Here is a 16,285-nt window from a genome sequence, read left to right as displayed (position 1 = left end):
CCCAAAAAAAATATTTTTAATGTTCAATAAACAATTCGCTATTCCTTTTTCCTTGCAATTATTATGAATGCGAGCCTCCAATGATTAAAAAAAGTTTAATTTCCTTTAGAATTTAATAATAATTACTTACATTCGCATATCGCTTTTCTTGTTACTCAAAGAGCTTTACATTGACAGAGGGAGACCTCTTCAACCACTGCCAATATCTAGCACCCTCGTGGGATGATGCAAACGGCAGCCATCACTGCATCAGTACTCTCACCACATATTAGCTATTAGGTGGTTAAGGGGTGAGAGAAATAATTAGGGGATGATTAGAGGGCCAGAATGGAGAAGGCTGTGATGGGCAATTCAGCCTGAACATCAGGATATACCTGATGGTTTATGAAGGATTCCCAGGAATGTGTAATGATCAGAGACAGATAGGACCTCGGCTTTACATCTCATCTGAAAGACGGCACAATATTTACAGCATAGTGTCCCCATCACTGCACTGGGGCATTGGGATCCACACAAAGACCACAGGGTAAGAATCCCTTGCTGCCTCACCAACACCTCTTCCAGCAGCAATCCAAGCTTTTCTTAGATGGTCTCCCATCCAAGAACAGGTCAGACCTGAACATGCTTAACTTCAGGTGGATGACCTGCTCTGAAGTGCATGTGGTATGGGTGCTGACAAGTTAAGGACTGGGGACGCAAAGAATGTGTACTTATTTACAGAACCTGATCCTTAGACATTCTACATTGACAGTGAAATTTAAATGAGTCTCATTGGTCAGAACTGATTTAGTCATAATATATATTCAATGTTAACAAATGTAATTAGTTAATATAGTGATATCAGATGATGTTAAACAGTTTTTCACTTTAACGGTTATTAAAAACTTTTTTAAAAAAAAAAGATACATTGTTCTCCTATAATGTTAATTAGAATAAAATTCAATTCCAAATCAGATGAGTATGAATTACTAATCTGAACTTCAAAATGGCATTAGTTCAACCCTCGACAGCTTCGTCTGTTGTGATGTATTTGCAGGTAACAGGGACTCAGCAGGGTCCCAGGGCACATTTCTTTATGAATTCTGTAGGAATTCCACACATTATGTCAGAACAGAAAGAAAATGACCCAAGAGGTGGCAGTCATGTGAAACAGTAGGTACATCCCATGAAATGTTTTTCTCTTTTAAAGTATATTGAATGAACATTTCACAATGTGATACTCATTTAGATAGTATCTATAGCATAACTAATGGTGACATAACGTGAAAAAACATCATTCCACACTTTTTTTTTTTGTAGTCTATTGTATAATTTAAATAAACAGAAATGCAACAAGAGCACTGAATTGATCACTGCCTCAAATATGTCATTATTTGAATCAGGCACACCACACTGGGTGTAAATTATTAAATGCCAACTTCTGAACCTATCCTCTTATTTAAACCTCAGACATTTAGTTTAGTTTACTCATTGTTGTTAAAGTGTCTGTTATCACCATGCCAAAGTCAAAAGTGTTCTCTGAGACCTTCAGAAAGAAGGGTGATTAGTCTGGGAAGGGATTTAAAAGGGTCTCCAAACATTACACTGCCCAGAAGACCATTTACAAGTAGAGAAGATTTCAACCAGGCCAGGTCAACCTCAGTAAGTTCAGCCTGAGAGCAGAATACAAGATCCTGAAATAAGTTTCTAAGACCTCCACCATTTCATCATGGGACCAGCAGGTAGCTGTTGACACTGCTGATGTCAAAGTTCACGAGTTCACTAGAACTAGGCTGCGTGTGGGAGTTGTGCCAGGAGGAGGCCTTTGTTGTGCAGAAAGAACATCAGGGCAAGAACGAAGTTTGGCCATGAGCACATAGGTAAATATCTGGACATCTGGAACAGGGTTCTCTGGAAAGTGGAGGCAAAGATAAGAGTTATTTGGCCACAGAACCAGAAGGCATGTTTGGTGACAGCATTTGAGCAGAAGAACCTGACATCAACCATAAAGCACAGTGGTAGAAATTTAATGGTTTGAGGCTGCTTTGCTGTATCAGGGCCAGTCCAGTTCATCATCATAGAATGCATTATGGATTCTTTGTTGTCCCAGAAGGTGCTTGAGGATAACATCACACCATCTGTCAGAAGACTGAAGCTCAAATAAAAGTGAACCTTGCAATAAAACAATGACCCTAAAAATACCAGTAAATCCACCAAGGAATGGCAGAAAAGAAAGAAATGGAGTGGTCTGAAATTGGCAAGTCAAATCTGGATCTGAATCTCGTCAACACACTCTGGCGTGGGGTGGATTTGAAATGAGCTCTGCACGTAAGAAACCCCTCAAACATCACACAGCTGAAAGAATTTTGCATGGAGGAGTGGAAGAAAACTTACTCCCAGTCGATGTCCGAGACTACCAGACAGTTAGAGGAAACAGCAACTTAAGGGGGGCAATACCATTTATTACAGCCAATGGGAGATTTGCTTTTTCCACAGACAGAAATGGCATATCTGTTCATTTTAAATTGAATAATTTATTGCAAATTCAAATTTTCATTTTTTTCAATTACATCACCTTTGTTTATAAACAATGTTTAAATAGACATCAAATCTTGAAATGTCCACATACAGTGGAACCTCAGTTCATGACCATAATTCGTTCCAAAACTCTGGTCGTGAACTGAAGTAATTTCCCCCATAGGATTGTATGTAAATACAATTAATCCGTTCCAGACCATACGAACTGTATGTAAATATATTTTTTTAAAGATTATCACGTGTAAGCACAAATATGGTTAATTATATCATAGATTGCACAGCGTAATGGTAAACTAAATGTAAAAACATTGAATAACACTGAGAAAACCTTGAACAACAGAGAAAACTAACACTGCAAGAGTTTGAGCTATAGTGCTACGAACCGCTCGCTAAAAACACTTTTTTTAATGAGTTTTAAGCACAGGGATAAAAATGAACATTTGAAAAATCCGTAATTTAATAAACCACCAAGAAAAGTAACATTGCAACAATGCACTATAATGCAAAGGCCTATAAAAGTCTGCAAATGTTTGTTTTATTTCTGTCTACTTGGTACTTTGATTACACCCTCTGTTAAACCCTCTTTGTTATTATTTGACTAATAAACATTTCATTTTCATGTTTTGTCCAACAATAAACTTAGAAACAGTTTGAAAAAATGTAATCCAGGAAGACAGAATATAAGATCAGTGCTTTCCCCACTCAAGCTAGTCCTGTGAAAGAGACTACATGAAAATAAAGAGGAACAATGAGTTGGGTATGACCTAGAGAGGAATGTACCATCACACAGCAGTACCCACACACTTACAGCAAGAAGAAAGCAAGAGAAGTCATAGATTCAAGTGAGCAATGAGCACTCCCAGCAAACCAGAGGGCTAGTCACACCACAGAGTTCCAGTATAGAATACAGTAGACTGACACACCATTGACCTGTGGCACTGGCAGTTCAAATTACATTGAAAAAAGAAGATTTCTATAAACTAAATGACAGTATATAATGGGATTTTAGCAAGCAAATCAGACAGACAGACAGACAGACAGACAGACAGACAGACAGATAGACAGACAGATAGATAGATAGATAGATAGATAGATAGATAGATAGATAGATAGATAGATAGATAGATAGATGGGCAGGTCTCCCAGTCGGGATAGGTCAACCAGGAACATCCAGGACCTAAGGACTTATCCTACTGTGACAGACTCAGGGAATCAAACCTATTTACTCCTGAGTAGAGAAGAATGAATGGGGTCCTGCTCCAGGTCTTCAGAATTCTCAGTTAAATGTTTAACTGATAGAATTTGATTTGTCCCTACGGATAATTTTGACTTTTTAAAGAAGCTCTTTAAATACATAAATAGGTAGATAAAAAAATAAATTGTAAGTGGCATGCTGAATGGGCTGGCATCTCGAATGGGATGGAAGATGGATCCTTACCTGGCTAGGAGACCATAACAGAAGGACTACAGGACGGAGGTGCAACCTGGCCCAGTTTATGGTAGATTCCTATCCCAGTCAGGACAAACAAATAATGGATGGAGAATTCGTTCCCCAGTATAAAAGAGAGCAGTGTTTCTCTGGTTTAGACCCAGTAGGCTCTGGAAATTGAAGTTTTGAAGGGCAACCCTGTCAGGGTCCTTTGGTGCTACCAGGTGCCCCTATTAGGAGTTACTCTCCATGTACTACAGGACTTCCGTCTGATCCAGAAAGAATATTCCAGTTGGTATGACAGAGCCTCATTACATTTCTTGACAAACTTCTGCTGAATAATTCATCGGCAGAAAGTCCCCAGTGTTAGGTTGTCAGAGAAAGGATGTGCAGCATTGTTCATAATAGCATTCACTATAACCTCCAGGAGGTCCAGAGTGTGTCCTATAACTAAGCTTGTCTTTTTAATCAGTTTTTTGATTCAGTGGGCTTCTCTTGAAGTGATGTTAGTAGCCGAGCACACCACAGAGAAGAAAATTGTAATAGCGATCACAGAATTGTAGAAGATGTTAAGGATGTCACTTCCCACATTAAAAGAATTTAGTCTTCTAAGGAAGAAGAGTCTGCTCCTCCCTTTCTTCTATAGTTCCTCTGTGTTCCGAGACCAGTCCAGCCTGTCATTAATGTGGACCCACAAGTACTTGTAGGAGTGGACCACCCCTACATCCACTCCTTGAATACTGACTGGACAGTCTCTTTGGTGCAGCAAAAGTCAATAAGCAGTTCCTTGTTTTTTCTGATGTTAAGATGCAGACAATTCTCTTTGCACCAAGAAATAAAATTCTCCACCTGACTCCTCTCCTCTGTCTCATCCCCCTTATCAGTACACCCTTATAAGTGCAGAATCATCTGAGAATTTCTGCAAGTGACATGAACTGCTGTTACATTTATAGCCTGAGGTGCTAATTTTGCAGCAATACTCCCTAAGAAGAATAGTCTCAGCTGGAAGGGAAAAATAAAAAAGGAGAAGGAAAATATGAAGATTGAAAGGAATAATAAAATGAGAGGATGAATGAGACAAGTCCTACACAGCCAGCCACAGGGTAGAGACAGTAGGAGACTCTGAAAACACATGAAGAAAGGTACTTGGACAGCTAAAGAAACAGAGGCAGTCCTATAGCAAAAACAGATAACACTTTAGGTATAGGAAAATTGTATTTATTACTAATATACTGTTTCTGCAACAAGCTCTTTAATAAAGGCTTCTTTTGGTCTTAGTTACACTTAAAAACCTTCATCAAAGTGGCTATTCACCTCTGCAATGTGACCTACCAAAATAACTTGAATTTAGAAGGATCAGAGGTGGTTTAGCGTGAGACTCATTTCATCAGTGCAAGACCTGAGAACCCATCACATTCATAAGGAATTTTACCAGCATATGAAAGAAAGACTCTTAATATGGCACACTGCAGAGAGGTGAACAACCATTTTACTGATGCTTTGTAAGTGTTACTAAGATCAACAGACATTTTTGTTAAGGTCTTGTTACATAACAGTCTATGGGAAATAGATACATTTTTTTGTAAATCTAAAAAAAGTGTTACCTAAAAGTCTTAAAAGGAGTAAGGTATACTGTACGCAGTGCAAATACTAAATTGGGCATATTGGTGATTGGGGCTTTTATTAGCAGATGAAAGAAAGAGAGAGGATGTGAGATAGTTTTCCAAAATGTGTATATCTGTGACTATGCGAAACCTGCATCACACAAAAAGAAAGACAGGGCGGAAAGAAAGAAAACAAAGAGACACCATCGGCCTAAATGACTAACATGAAACACAGGAGAACATTGAAAGAGAGGAATAAAATCAACAACATGAATGATCTGGACAGTGAGCAATCAAAAAATATCACTGGGTGTTGTGATAACATGACTTGGCCAACCCCAGAAAGAGAACAAAATTACTTTTCCTTATTTAAAAGAGATTAGACCTTTAACTGTATATAGTCCTTTCATTGTCAGATTTACGTGATGTGCTAACAGTGTAGATGAGGATGTGAGGTTGAGACAGGGAGAGCTGTAATGCCTCTGACCAAAGGAATCTCACTAAGGCGTGTTGTTCAACACCGGTGCAATCCCGCAGCAAAGTGTCCATGCTCATTTGATGCTGGCTTTAGCTAGACTAATGGCAGAGCACTGCACTGTGTGTGTTCGAGCTACCCACAAGTCACCATGAACATGTTGTACTGCATCAGTTTCTACTCGTTGTGGTTACCGCATAATTTTCAAATGGCCTTTGCTTTTTGATTTACCCTTGTAGCTTCACTTGATCTCTGTTCCTAGATAAAAAAAACTCTGTTTTGTCTGATCAATAATATTTTCTAAAAATGGCTAACATTTTACAGATAAACTTACCAGCACAACTGTAGCTGAACTCATTCATGCAGTGCCATTTTAGAGTCACAAATTGACCTCAAATTCATACGGGTATGTCTTCATGTTTATCTATAGCCTTTTGTGTATTTTCAGTCCATTTTTACTTTCTCGTATACAAAATATTGGGAAAGTATTGTAATTGTCCAAAAATTCGGCCTTGCAATTGTGATGAATATCATCGGTTTAGACCTCCCTGAGTCCGATTTACTTTCTTGTAGGGAAAGTACTGTAATTGTCCAAAAATTTTATCTCAAGATTTTGACGAATCTCGATGTTTTACAACTCCCTGTCCGAAAATACAATTTTTGGAATTATGTCTATGTGTGTATGTGAACACAATAAACTGAGTACGCTTTCACTTAGGTCAACCAAATTTTGCATACAGGTATTAGGTACAAAATGTAGATTTCTAGCAACTTTGGAACCAGAACTGGTACTTGTATTCATGCAGCTGCACATGTGACGATGTGGGTTCTGGCTCCACACTCCCATTGCTGTTCGGGAGCCCTTCAACCCAACACCGTCGGTAATGTTACCGATGAGCTAGTCAGTGGAGGCAATAATTATCTGAGCAAGGGGATAGTTGAAAGTGAAACAGTGCTTTTATTTAAAAGAGTCAACAAAACGAAGTGTTCCTAATAAAGTGCAGTAATTCAAAGTCCAAATAAATAATCCAATAAGAGGTAAAAAGTGGAGGTTAAAACAATAAGAAAAAACAATCCTTTTAAAACGAGGTTAAAATGATCAGGAAGCAGTCTTAAAAACAAACAATTGACAAACCCGGTGCCTTCATTTAAAACTAGCGTCCCTCTTGCTTCACCCATCAGGGCCCGGCAACAAGGGAGACACTCACTCTGCAGCTGACCTTCTTCCTACTACTACTACTGCTGTCAGTTGCCTCACCGATCCTTGGCTCCGGTCGGCTCCTCCAGACAGCGACTTTGGAATCCCTTAAACCACTTAACATGCACACGTACCGGTCACGGTACATAACGACAATTGGACGATGTCACAGCCATGGCACAGCCATGTGTGCATGCCCCTCTGTCATGCCCCTCGACATACTACACATCAAATGAAAATTCAGAGTCTCGTCTTTCTGATGATATAAACCATTTTGACACACAACAACCACAGCACTGACACTAAATCCTTTTTTACAGAGAAGTAAATACTTTTAAGAGCTGACTTTTCCTACCTTTGACTAACTTTGAAGGCTCTCTGCAAGTCAAACATCAATATTTCGAGCAATATTGATCTCATTCTGTCCGTAAGGCTCCAGGGAATATAATCCAGTAAAACGATTAAGTCCAAAACACACGATAGATCGTCAAAGGGACAAAAACTCCAGAAAACGTTTTTTAACTTGAGACTAGCTCCGACATTTTTTTTCATTCCTATTGGTCATATCAGACGTAATTTGTTTCTGTCGGCAATAACCATGCTAAAGCAAGTGTTAGCTTCTGATTGACACCTAAGTTGGCCAATTACGAGGGGTCTGGGGGGTGACTGGCACCTTATATAGCCAACGAGTGTCACAGATAGCTGAACGATGACGCACAACTCCAAACCCTGGTAGAATCTACCAGTTTGATTGGACGCTGTGAGTGACACTCCAAACTTACAGCCAATGAGCAGCTGAGCACGCCGATATGTAACTTGCCATACCAACTTGTAAACAAAACCGATCGAGCTGCGAAGCTGGCATTTGTGCCAGTCTGCAGACTTGGTGCGTGGTTGTTTATTGTGATTTCACCTAGTTTTTTCGCATTTTAAATATGGATAAACGTACAGATAAATGTAAATACACTCTCGATTAAGTCGTAGAGGCATGTATGCGGCGTGACAGTGATCAATCAGACCAGGAGAAGTCTGAGGCAGAGAGCGACATGTGACACGCCCTTGTGCTTTCTGCCTGCTAGGGATTGCTACAATCAGTGGCACATGGAAAAACGCTGAGCTGTGTTGTAACAGTTTGTAAAAAATGTATATAGTTTGTGTGCATTTTATAAAAAAAAAAAGTAAAAAATAAAATTTTTTTTTTTTTGGCCCATAAGATTTGTTTTGACTATTTTTATATTGAAATGTGTATTTTTTTATTGTTTTTAGAATGGAATATGAATTTCCATAACTAACAGAGTGACACTGTGTGTAGATATAGATTCCTTTAGGTGTAAGCTTTCAGTAGAGCCCTCATTGATATCTGTGGGTTGAAGCATTCAAAAGTTATTACACTTTTTCCATACGTTCCAAAATGTGGATAATGGATAAACCATAGGTCCCTCTAAAAAGCACCTGGACATGCCCACATAAAAACTGGTGTAAAAATGTCATTTTTACAGGTATTCTTTTCAAATTTTAAATGTGAGTAGTCAACAAGTTATTCTGTTAGTACATAGTGTGTTTTTGTCCCCACCTACCTACTGCAGCTTTATTTTCCTTTATTTTCACAAAAAAACTTAAGCGAGAACAAAAAAATTCATTTTTTCTGTGAGTTCTAATGTGCATAACTTTTGATCAGTCACACCTACAGTGATTCTGACTACTAAGGGTGAAACTTGAGAATGTTACCTTTACAAAGAGACCACACATGTGTTTATACTCCAGATAGTTCAATAACAGCAATGATTCTAATTTGGAGAGGTCGAATTACAAGCGATTTGGCAAAAATGACCCCGCTTGATAAGGGGTCCCTTAAAGGCCAAGGCTCTCACGTTAGGGACACCGCGTCCCAAGTCCCGACTCCCGCTAACCTCCGCGGAGAGTCCTGCACCTTCCCAGTCACTACCGCCCTACAAAACAATCTTCTGCGGGGGCGACCACAACCACTTCTCCCGGGTGTTGGCCAAACACCTAGGCTGCCTTCAGCTGCCTGCGAGCATTCGCTCGCTTCCTCCTGCACCGACTTGCTCACCTGCTTCCTCCTTCCTCCCCCTTTTTCTTTCCTCTTTCTCCCGACCGACTCGCGCTTCTTTTACATGGAGACGGACCATGACAGCTGTAACCTATTAGCCACGGGAGCAATCACGGATGTGGGCGGTTCCTCACCTGTGCACTCGGTGAGAAACGCCCACATCCCAAACATCCCGAGGCTCGCCATGGCCCAACGCCCTCTCGCTATGCCGCCGCGAGAGCGGGGATTATTTATTTAAAAGTGAATGGTCTTTGCTCAGTGAGCTGTGGACCCGCTATACCACAGCACAGTCCGATTTATTCAACTTTACTTTTATAATAATTGTTCAATATATTATTAACTTGATTTGATGTTGATGGTTCTTTTATGTAGAGAGAGAGGTTAGGAGCACGCACTGATACAGCGCATTGCCGCACCCACCACACGACAAACCAACTCAGCATCCCAGATTAGGACCCAAGTGCAGCCATGCAACGGGTGACACCTCGGCACCACACTAGTTCAGATGGAATGGAACCAGTGTGAGGTTTTTTATGGTGGCTGGAGTGACAATTCTGCCACCAACCCCCAGGTTTTCCCTGCAGGTTGGAGGGCCTACATGCAGGGCAATGTCTTTTATGTACATAATATAAAAATATAATCATTGCCTTGCAGTTTTTTCCTCAAATATCCATCCCCATATCTGAGTATACGAGAAAGTGTAAGGGAGACCACTCCCGATTTTTTAATGTTATAAACACATTTAAAACATGATGCAATAATCCTTTCACAAACCTGCTATTGAGGTTTCAACATGAAGAACTCCTATGTTCAGTCACTGGTACGTGTTTGTCATTACAGATTTCCTGTAGGAAGAACCTTTACCTCAGTGGGTTTAAATGGCACAGTTTGCTGCAATTACAGAAGTCTCAATACATTCATCCATCCATTCATTTCCTTAGTCTATTTGTCATAGTATATAGTAATTATCCATGTCAGCACTTGGCGCACTGCAAAAAATGCATATGCAGAAACTAGACAAAAAAATAAACTTTAAATGGGAGTTGTTTTGATTTTTCTAATCAAAAGAAAAATCTGCCAAGAGGGGTAAGCAAAATTTATTTGACAAGATTTCTTAAAGTATGCAAAATAATTGTAAAAACAAGTTTTTTGATAAGTCAATAATTCTTACAAGAGTAAATGTCATGATATAAATACTCATGTTTTGCAGGGTGCAAGGCAACAATGGACCCGGAACATGATTAAAATTGACTACAGAGCCTACTTACGTTGAGGCGTTGTACAATACATCAAGTTGACCTCATGTTTTCAGACTGTGTACTGAAACCCACATAAAGGGGGACGGGGATACTTACAAAAATTTGTAACATCTCAGCTGGGAACCAACCCTGGGTCCAATCACCATGACACGACACCATTGAATATACTTAAGAGTTTCTTCCTGCAACGTTTTGTGCAGCCTCTTAGAAAGAGTTGTGTGCCTCCCCCACGGTGCCAACAGCAATATGGAAAAACAACCAAAACCAGTCACTTACCTATATGGGCCAAAAAAAGCAATGGCAGGAAATGACTATGTCTGAAACATAAAAAGGATGTCTACCAGTGCACCCGAGTGAGGTTTCATCACATGTATGCCAGGAAACTAGAGATCAAGATGTGCAGCTAACCAAGGTGAATTCCCACCCTATGCCTTATTTTTTTTTTAGTTTGCATGTTTGTTCATGGCAACTGATAAAAATGGGGTTGCTTGGTTTTGTCTTCCACCGCCAGAATTGCTTTAGACCATCCACATCTAATGAGTTCCCACACAGAAACATAAAACATGAACAATCTGATTTAAACTTGAATTAACTTTTTTTGTTATATGTTTAGTTATGAGCGGCACGCAGTTAGGAGACCTGGGTTCGCTTTCCGGGTGGGTCCTCCCCACATGGAGTTTGCATGTTCTCCCCGTGTCTGCGTGGGTTTCCTCCGGGTATTCCGGTTTCCTCCCACAGTCCAAAGACATGCAGGTTAGGTGCATTGGCAATTCTAAATTGTCCCTAGTGTGTGCTTGGTCTGTGTGTGTGTGTGTGCATGCCCTGCGGTGGGCTGGCGCCCTGCCTGGGGTTTGTTTCCTGCCTTGCACCCTGTGTTGGCTGGGATTGGCTCCAGCAGACCCCCGTGACCCTGTAGTTAGGATATAACAGGTTGGATAATGGATGGATGGATAGTTTAAACAAGTCTCTCCATCTTTACAAGGCAAAGGCTTACGATTACTGAGTAGTTTTGAAGTTAACTGGCAGATGGTGGGCTGTTGCAGACCTGGGCTTTTCAGTGTCCTCCTTCTTCTTCTTCTTTCGGCTGCTCCAGTTAGGGGTTGCCACAACGGATCATCTTCTTCTACATCTTCCTGTCCTCGTCATCTTGTACTGTCACCCCCATCGCCTGCATGTCCTCTCTCACCACATCCATAAACCTTCTCTTAGAACTTCCTCTTTTCCTCTTGCCTGGCAGCTCTATCATTAACATCCTTCTCCCAATATACTCAGCATCTCTCCTCTGCACATGTCCAAACCAACGCAATCTCACCTCTCTGACTTTGTCTCCCAACCGTCCTACCTGAGCTGACCCTCTAATGTCCTCGTTTCTAATCCTATCCATCCTTGTCACACCCAATGCAAATCTTAACATCTTTAACTCTGCCACATTCAGCTCTGTCTCCTGCTTTTGTAATTCTGCAATGAATTATGAATTTTTCTCATCAATTGCTATCGTAATGACCTACTTTATGATCAGAAGGATCAGCATCAGAGCAGTAAATAATTACTGAAATGTTATAGAACAGTTTGTGTAACTTGCTTCCTACAGCGCAAAACCTACTGATGCTCACGTCCAAATTTGTTTTCTTACATTTGCAGGATAGGCATGTTAAGTAACTTGCTCCGAGTCAGAGGTGAGAATTAAACAAGAAAATGTTTGCTTTTGCTTCTAAAATCCATTGCTCCAGTTCCAAACCAAAGTGAAGTGTATCTCAAAGATGTTCAAGTTGTATTATTTTTGTTTAGTGTTTTCAAAGCACTGGTCAAAAGTTGCCCTTTACATTTTGTCTTGTGTTGATTATCTCTTAAAATCTTGAAAATAAAGGTGAAAAAGTCTTTTGAGTGCTTGAACCTCATCCTACACATTACTGATTTGGTCCCAATTAAACCAACACCTGTTTCAGGTGATTTGTCAGATTGAAGAAAATATGTCAGGGAGTAATGACTTCATGGAGATGTGTGCAAGCAGCCATCATGGGAAGCAAAAGAGTGTCCAGCATGTTGAGGACATGAAGAAGATGCCAGCTCCTGATGAGACGCCAGTCACTTGTGGAACATACTCAATCACTCACTTATACGGGGCTAGTTTAGACTCGGCAGTTAAGCTAACACATCTTTAAGATGTGAGGGGAACACAAGAGTATCTAGAAAAAGAAAAAAACATTCAGGTGCAGGGAGAACATGCAGACTCCACAAAGATAGTGGAGCATTGATCACATGGCTGCTAACCACCATGTGGGCACTTTGCCCAAGAAGTGAATGTGATCAAGTCAAATTTTAAAAAGGGACATAATGTAAACACGTGGTTGGGTAGAATCACGACCAGGAATGTTTCCAGCCTTTTGTTCTCCTTAAAACTGACTGAAATCCATTGGTTAAGAAGAAAAAGGCAAAGCGGGATGTTAATCTCTCACATGAGAAAGAAAAGTAGTGTCCACTTGAAAATACACAAATATACTGCTGTTGTTCCTACCGTGTTCTAATTACAAGTTCATTCTGGTCATGGCTAGCATGTATTAGAACCAGCACTTGAAAATATTTCCTATTTTAATGTACTGCACACACACATGCACAAATTGGAGACCTGAACCCATGCTGGGAGCCCATCTTATAAAGTGTGAGAAGCTGAAGTTCTCAAAAGAAAGAAAAAAATGCAAACACAGAAGAGAACACCACACAAGCTTCAAAAGGTATTCATCATTGTCTCTTTCGCCTCTGCAATAGCAATGACATATGGCCATGCAATTAACAGAATAAATAACCCATTCCTCTGCTCAAATCTACCAAATTGACAAGCACACTTAAAACACCGTTTACATACATAATTTCAAGGTTACTTTGACAGGTACAGAGAACTAGGCAGAATAACAGGGCCATAAATCACATTACTCATACATTTCTTTTATGAAAGGAAAAAGAAGTCTTTGGCGCCACCATGTGTTAGCATAACAGAAGGCCTTGCAGTTCTTTGTTTTTTAACACTGCAGAAGACATCAAATCAAATCAAATCAGAGTTGATTGCCATTGTGCTTTTTCACAACGAAATTGTGTCAATAACTACTGAAGTCAATGCCAAATATGTAATAAACACACAAAAAGTTAATACTTATAATAATAATACTTCACTGTATAAGCTATGGTCAAATATTGCAAACATATCCCAAATTTATTGCAATTGCACTTAAAATATTTAAAAACTTTGTAACTCAAAAAAAAAAAGTAAATTCATTATTTTACTCTTTTTAAAATGATGACCTTACTAGGTTTAGAATTAAATTGTAGGATGGCCCTAGGATAAAAACTGTTTCTGAGACTGTTTGTGTGGGCATGAATAATTGTATAATACCTATTGGATGGCAGAACATCAAGCAGATGGTTACTAGGATGAACTGGCTTTTTATTAATGTAATGTTAAATGTCCTCTTCAAGCTGAGTGATCTAAAAATGCCTTCACTTCCTGGAAGCTGTGTTCCTATGGTCATCTGTGCCGTTTTAATAACCCGTTAAAGAGCTCCCTGTTCAGATTTGGTACAACTGTCGCACAGTGCTGTGAAACAATAGGTTGGTAGACCTTCAATAGCACACATGTAGAAGTTGACCTGCAGCTTCTGGGGCAGGTTTACTATCTTCTGCCACCTCAAACAGTAAAATTGGTTCTGTGCTTTCCTTACTATAATGGGGGTGCTAGTAGACCAAAAGAGATATCCAGTAATGCTAACCACTAACATTTAAAGCTGGACACTATTTCCACTGGTTCATTCCTCATCATATTTGAGGCATGTTCTGTCGTTCAAATTTTCCTAAAATCTACAATGATTTCTTTTGTCTTTTCTGTGTTAAGCAGCCATGCCACATGCACTTCAGAAGATTATATGGGTCCAGCCAGTACTTGAATGGGGAAAGCTTGAGTTGCTGCTCTAAGAGGTGTTGGTGAGGACAGCAGTGGGTGCTTACCCTGTGGTCAGAATGTGGATCCCCAGTGCAATTATGGGAACACTTCGCTGTAAACATGGTGCCACCTTTTGGATGAGATGTAAAACCAAGGTCCTGACTCTCTGTGGTCATGCAAGATCCCTGGGCCTCCTTTGTAAAGAGCAAAGGCTAAATTGCCCTCCATGGCCTAGTCATTCTGGCCCTCAAATCATCCCCTGTCTCTAAATGGCTGTCTCTCACCACTTCACCACCTAAGAGTTAATGTGTGGTGAACATACTATTGCAAAAATGGCTGCCATCGTATCATCCAGGTGGATGCTACACATTAGTAGTGGTTGGTGTGTCTCCCCACTCACTAAAGCATTTGAGAAGTGAGAAAAGCGCTATACCAATGTAAAGAATTATTACTATTATTATTAAGATAACAAATTATTTTCCTCATATCACCCCACTAACTTCTGCATCGCCGTCCTATAGGCTGTTTCATTGTTATCAGTGATCAGACCAACTGCTGTTGTGTCAACCACAAACTTGATGGTGGTATTTGAAGTTTAAGTGGGTACAAAGTCATGGATAAAGAAGGCATAAAGGAGGGAAGTGAGCATGACATGCCGGAAACATTTCTTATTCCTGGTTAAATTCAGTTCTGGGGCACAGGTTGCTGGAAAATATCCAAGCAGAATTTAAGGCAAAGCAGGAATCCATTTTGGTTCAGCAAGTCTAGAAGCTCCAGTTAACTTAATAAGCACATCTTTGGGATTGTAGTAACTGGAGGAAATCTCACGAATAATGGGGAGAATGTACAGATTCCACACACACCCACATTGACCAGTCAAGGGATTCAATCACTGGATCAATGAGGTAGAGACAATGTTATTGTGCACCCCCACACTAGGAGACCAAATACATAATATAAACCTATAAGTGTGCTTATTAAAATGCATCTGCTATCTAAACGTCTCTCTCTTTCTCTCTCTATCTCTATACCCAAACTCTGCAGCCTGTGGTTCTCTCCATAGAATCATTTTCTCAGCACACATCCAATACAGAAGACAGTTGATATTCACAACACAGATGATGAGATACAATTAACATCAGTAAAACCAAATAAACTTAATGTACCGTTTCACTGCATTGCCCCAGCAAGCACCATCCACACATATACAGTTACAATTGACAGCAAGAACACCCCCTAGTGGTTACATTATGTTTTGTCACACACGTGCGCTTCGGAGGCAGTCAACAAGCCCAGAGGTGAGTGATTTATCAACGGATGGGGGATTGAATGACGGTATTAATGCCTCTCTCTCTCTGATCTTTCAGAAGTAAAGAAGAAAAATAACTTACACACACTCCCAGCAATAACACTTCCAGAAAATGGCTCCTCAACATCACTTCCGGTTTCCTTTGATGACATCACTTCCGGCTCCATACCAATGATGTCACTTCCGGCTCATGACGATAATGTCACTTCCGGTCCCAGCAATTCTTCAATGACACCACTTCCTGTTATACCTCATATCCTGTAGCCATTTTCTAATCCTGTATGAAAGCCACCAGTGAACCACCATCTGCTGTTGAATGTTTGATGTTTTTTCATCTTATTTGACCAAATTATATTGCAACCCACGCAATATACGGGGCAATTCCCCAAACCTTTGACATGGTTTTGTCAAATTTATTACATTTTGTATATCTTCAAATCCTTTAATGTTTTTTACTGAATCAGTGAAAGGTCATCAAGTCATAGGCCACTC

The 16,285-nt window shown here is 40.0% G+C and overlaps 1 protein-coding gene across 2 annotated transcripts in view; it reads right to left on the bottom strand.

Annotated features, from left to right (window-relative positions):
* Nucleotides 1–16,285, bottom strand: part of uap1 (UDP-N-acetylglucosamine pyrophosphorylase 1) — a 118,499-nt gene that overhangs the window by 52,579 nt on the left and 49,635 nt on the right. The gene's annotated exons all lie outside the window — the stretch shown is intronic.

Source organism: Polypterus senegalus, chromosome 14 (genome assembly GCF_016835505.1).
Source record: "Polypterus senegalus isolate Bchr_013 chromosome 14, ASM1683550v1, whole genome shotgun sequence".
Lineage (NCBI taxonomy): Eukaryota > Metazoa > Chordata > Cladistia > Polypteriformes > Polypteridae > Polypterus > Polypterus senegalus.
This window is presented reverse-complemented; position numbering and strand designations above follow the sequence as displayed.